Source organism: Crocuta crocuta, unplaced genomic scaffold, assembly GCF_008692635.1.
Source record: "Crocuta crocuta isolate KB4526 unplaced genomic scaffold, BGI_CrCroc_1.0 scaffold19, whole genome shotgun sequence".
NCBI lineage: Eukaryota > Metazoa > Chordata > Mammalia > Carnivora > Hyaenidae > Crocuta > Crocuta crocuta.
In genome coordinates, this window is record NW_027551565.1 from 510,537 (window position 1) to 516,536 (window position 6,000).

At 39.4% G+C, this 6,000-nt stretch overlaps 1 protein-coding gene across 1 annotated transcript in view; it reads left to right on the forward strand.

Moving 5' to 3' along the window:
- Nucleotides 1–6,000, forward strand: part of MBNL1 (muscleblind like splicing regulator 1) — a 205,639-nt gene that overhangs the window by 17,436 nt on the left and 182,203 nt on the right. The gene's annotated exons all lie outside the window — the stretch shown is intronic.

Genomic DNA, 6,000 nt, shown 5'->3' on the forward strand with positions numbered 1-6,000 from the left:
GTTGTTCTTTTTCGAAAGTCCTTTACGACATCTCTTGAGAAATGGTCTGAAGGTAATTTCAGGAAACAGAGAGGTAATTAGCAGTAGAAGGAGCTGATAAGATCCAGAGAGAACTATCATAGGAGCCCAAAGAAAGAACTCCAAAATAAAATGCATAGATAAATAGACATTCAGGAAAGGAAAACTCATCCTCACTATTGGCATTTTCAGAAATTTGTTTGTATTTAGGGAAAGATAAAGCAATGGCCATATTTTCAGGTGCTTTTGTTATATGTAGAAATGCTTGGATTGCGGTACAGAAAGTGGTTACACTAGAACATTGGTACTATAAGACTTAATTAGATACTATTTTTAAAAGATTACAAGAGGATTCTCAACTTATGAGATGGTAGAAAGCATTTTATAATATTACATGTAATTATATCCTATAAACATACATAAGTGATATATCCACTTTAACTTTCTGGGTACCTGTTTCATATTTATTTTTGTAACTGCTTTATTTATTTAAAGACCACTATTGTTATATTTCCTTTTCCTTAGTGACAATGCTCATTAAAAGACAGGTGTGTATCCCAGGTAGAATGTTTAAAAATATATTAATTTTAGACACGTTAACTCAGGATCTGGGACATACGTTGTGAGACACTACACTGTGGGGCAGGAGTCTTAACCCTCATTAGTCGTGAGGTTTTGGTCAAGAGTCAATGCTCCAGTCCCCATGACGTCATGTGATAAATGAAGATTAAAATGAATGACATGAGAGATGGCATTTGTTTTATAAAGTTATACTATGTGATTAAGTGGGAGAGAAAACAGAACCCCACGTTGCAATACAGTATAATATCAATGTAATAAATGTGTTGAGAAAAGCCTGAAAGGAAATCAACTGTCATATTCCCTGTGACTCTCACTGGGGGTTGGAATCACTGCTGGTTTTTATAAAAATATTCTATTTTCAGTACTTTTGAATTTTCTATACTGTGTTGACTTCAAGAAAAAGCATGTGCATCTGTACACGGGTGCACTTGCACGTGCGCACGCACGCGCGCACACACACACGCCATAAAGCCTACTTCCCTCCGTGCACGGATGTGGTCATCTTATAGATTCTCTTTAGCTCTGAAATGTAAGATTCTAATGCTTACTGTAGCTCACTGCTAAGGGTGGTCCGCTGGCCTTCAGCCATTTGCTGCCCCTTGTGCTCCCGGCAGGGCCCACTGTTTTGGTACACTTCCTGCACTCCATTCTGGGATTAGACCAGAAGCCTCCACTTGGCAGTCAGGAGAGTACTCCAGTTATTTCTGTGAAGAGCTAACGTGGATCATGTGTTAGCTCCACCCCCACCTCCACCCCCACCCCACCTCTAATACAACCAAACACTTCAGTAGTTCTCACCGACCACAAGCATCATGGCTGGAGTTCTACATTTGGAGTGTGATTAATCTGATTAGGATTCATTGTTTTTCTCGCTTGACTGTAAACTCCTTGACATTATGTACCCCGTTCGTTTTATTCAATGTTGGTTTTCTAGGCTTAGTGTGAAACTGGCATGCAAGACTCTAGACCTGCAGTTTTCACTGCTTTGAATGGTCTTTCTTGAGATGTTCTGCTCCTCCTTGAGGTCTCCGCTGATCTCTGGGCACCTCAGTCCTTGATGCTGTTTAACTCGCACCCCCGTCCCGTTAATCTGCTTTCTCTTACTTCACAGCACTTATCTCCATCTGAAATTGCTTCCTATGCTTATCTGTTTCTTTATATTTATTCTTTACTTGTTTTGTGCCTGGCATCCCATAGTGGACTCTAAATTCCTTGAGGGAAGTAAGTAATTGATCTGTGCCCATTTCTCTCACTGTATTGCCCAAAACAGAACTTAGCATGGTGGATGCTCCTTTGCAAAAGGAAGAGAGGGATCATGTGAAAGTGTTTTCTGATACAAAAAAAGGAAGGAAGAATGGGGAAGACATGGGAGGAAGAAGAAAAAATAAAAAAAAATAGAGGTTGAAAATTGTACTGAAATCTAGTGTGGCCCTTCTTTCCACTGAACATGGGGAAACTTGGTGTCTGTATTGGAGATTGTTATTGCCCCAGTGTTTTTAAGAAAAACAATGAAAATAAATGGTCTGAGAGACTCAGAAGATACTGATGCCAGTTCTGGTCTGTCATGGGGCCAATTTACTTATACAATGTTCTCTGGTCTAACAAAGGAACAGGGCCAGACGGTCTCTGACTCTCCATTCCCAACTCAAATTCTGTGGTTCTAAACTTTTAATTCTGAAATGTATTTGTGTTATATCATCCTATTGCCAGATGCTAAAATGATTACATTGAAGATTTAGATTCAACTTTTAGGTAAAGTAGCTTAATTGAGACATGCTCAAATCAAAGTAACATTTTAAACTCCATTTGTCTTTATAAACATTTTAAGACAAATATGTTGATTTTATATGATATTTTCACACCTATGTGGTTTACACATTAAGTGGCATATATGTTACATATACAATGTGTTGTATTACATAACATACTATACATACATAATATATAATAGAATATAACTTGTATTTAAATACTGAGTATAATTTTGAAAACTTACTTGGCATGTGAACCATAAAAAGTTCCTGAAGATAAACTAAAATCATGTAATTCTATCAGTATATTTACTCAGAGACTTGAACAAATTTAATCCAGGCTATAGAAGAGTATCTCCCTCCTCCACTGTGAAATTTAATAGAGATACATTTAATGCATCTGCTTAAAATGGATTCTCCATACAAAAATGTTTCCAACTCTTCACTGCCTTCCAGAAGTTTCTTCTCTCAACCGTATGTATTTAAACATGGGCTAGAAAGCAAAAGATCTGCATCTGGGTCTCAGTTTTGACAGTATCTTGCAACGGATTATTTTTATCCTGATATCATAAAAACAGTATTCCTAGATCAGTGATTCAAGATCTTTTCATATTTTGACTTTCAAAAGCATACCTTTTGGGGATATTTTCATTGAGTTTTTGTTTTGTTTTGTTTGGCTAGGAAAGGCAAATCGCAGTTGGGAGGCTGTGAGAACTTAACTGAGGTATAAATGTGTTTGGAGGGCAAGGAAGATACAGTTTGTACACACGCTCACACACACTCACAGGTGCTTCACAGACTCCCATCTGAGTGAAAAAGATAAATGCCGCCATTTCCTCTATCTGTATTATGGGTAAACCAGGTAGTTGATGTTATCTCTAAAAACCATATCCCTCAACTGCATTTCTATTGGGATTCATTGGTATAATTAAGACTTGAATGGTTTGAAATATTTCAGGAACCTGCAGTGAACATTCTTTCATTTATCTTAAAATGTAGCTCTATTTCATCTGAAATTGTTTTCTATAATTTCCTTCTCTGCCCACAAAGGCCCTTCTTTTTATACTTATGGACCTACTCACTCATGAACCCGTGAACTATAAGCACATGTCACAGTAGCAAAAGGAATCATACTGCTAATGCTCTCCCGGCACTGAGGAAATAGCATTGGTATTCTAAATGGGAAACTATTTACTTTTTATTACTAATGATTTTTTAATAATTTCCACAATTTAAAATGTGGTTAGAATGCTACTGGTGGTTGAAAGCTAGCAACAGGATTTAATATTTTTAACATGTGATCTGCTGCGTGTTATGGTGCTTCAAAATTTTCAGTGTCATTACTCATGTTATAATATCTAATAATCTAGTAAGTTAAATCGGTGACAATGAAGTTTTATATCACAATTTATTTTGACTCAGTCTTGAATCCTAGAATGACCATTATTTTATGAGTTTTGTTAGCCATCCCTTTCTCCTTTATCTAATGTAAAATAACATTCTTTTCTCTTCTTTGTCATTCAGGAGGATGTTTATTTTACTGTTTCTAACATTCAAGGGTCTTTCTTGTATTTCTTTGTATTCTGTTCGGTGGAGCAGAAAATCTGTCTCAGTTTCAATTTCTCTTTTGTTCCCAGAATTTCCCCCTTTCTCCGGGGCCGAAGTGGAAAAATCATTTCCCTTCCTGCACCATACACAGGTTCAAAGTCCGATTTTTCACCATGTTGCTCCAAACAGCAAATTTTCTAACCCACAAGAAAAAAGAGCACCCAAGTGCCAACTTTGAAGTCTACAAGGGTCTGAGAACAACTGAAAATAAATTCCTCCAACAGGGATTAGTCCTTAGCGGCTCAATGGACACTCTGAGAGGTGCGAGGAAGCCAGCAAGGGCACCAACCTGTTAGCAGAGGCATAGGTGGCCCACTCAGAAGTCAGGGTTCGTTCGTTGTCATGGAGAATGAAAGGCAAATGGAAGACATTAAAAGGCAAGTAGCAAACAATCCAGTAGGCTAAGCCAGGGATTTGGGAGGCTCCCAAGGTTCCTCCCTTCCTCATTCCCTACGTGAGTCATTTTTCCAGTCTGTCCACACCCATTCACCCTTCTTCTATGGGCCAACACCCCACACTCCCATTCACCCTCGAGCTGCTGCCACAGGATCCTTCTGAAATACAAATCCAAACTCTACCTACCTATCCCCTTGCTGTGTAATCTCTTCCAGTTCAGCATGGTTTTCAGAGTAAAGTTGAGACTCCTGGGATTAACACAGACCTGCTTTAGCTCATCTCCCGCCACTCCCCTACGAGTACCCTTCCCTCACCTCTAACAGGAAGGCTGGTAGGTCCGTGGTATCAGCCATGCTCTTTTCTTCACTTGACCAGCCTCAACTCCCTTTCCATCTCGCTAATTCCTATATACCTTTCAAGGCACCTGTTCAAAATAACTCCTCCAGGAAGCCTCCTCCAACCCTCCTCAGGCCCCCTTGGGCTGGCCTATACCATCTTAGCATTTATCCCTCAGGCAGAGTTAATTGGTTTGTTTGTCGCTTTCCTAGTAGAAGTATCATCCTTGAGGGTAGGGACTGTGTTATCCATTCTTGTATCTCCGGCACCGCGGGCATTCGATGTAGTTGTTGAAGTGAATGCTGAATTAGAAGGAAGTCCTCATAGCTACTAACTGGCAGATAGAGAATGCCCATTCCCATGCTCTGAGAAAGTGTCAGTGTCCTCTTGATCTGCTTCAACTGTGTGTGCATTTGGGTTCCTTTTAATGATTAACACTGGGAAGTAGGGCCATTTAATTATTTAATTAATTAATTAACTAAGTTACTATGGAAGGGAGCAGTGCACAATATTAAGCCAGTGTTTTGTGGCTCTAGTCAAGGGTCAGAACTCAGGTCTGTTATTAGTGCCTCTGAACTTGTTTCTGAAGTTTAGCACCTTTCATGATGTTTTTCCTTTTCCTCCTTAAGCCAGCCTCATCCTCTTTACCACAACCGCATAAAGTTGTAGGAAGAACACCTTGCAGCACCTATCATTTCATTCCAAATTGTGTCCAAAACATGGAACCAATGTTTTAAATTGGATTATTGAGCAAGTTATCAAAATTCCTTACTTCCAATGGAAATTCTGTCCCCAAATCTCTGAAACATTATCACATCACATTAGTCCAGAATTCTTTCCATTCAAAGGAAAGCCAAGTGCCATCTTACAACACCCAATGAATTATGATTTGGGGCTGTGGTTTCTTTTGCTCCAACAATAATATGACTTATTTGCCTTGGAATATTCCAGTATTTCGGAAGATGATATTTTATTTTTAAAGAAGGGTCTGTTGTGCTTTCTATAAATCATGTAACGCAGAGTTGGGAAGAAGGGGGTTTTGCATTCCTAATATTATTTACAAGCTAGACTGGGAGCTGGATAGGAGTTCTTGTGCTTGTGTGACAATCGGTTTTACTAAGAAACTGAAAAACTGCGAACACCCCGTGACTCGAGGCAGATACACACNCGCCTGTGAGCCATCCAGGTTCAAAAACTGTGTGGTGCATTTTAAGGCGGCAGCCGCATCGGATCCTCCCCGTTTCAGGCCGATCTGATTCTCACCTTCAACCTAACCTTGCCGGTTTCCTTACAAAAGACCCATCCACCT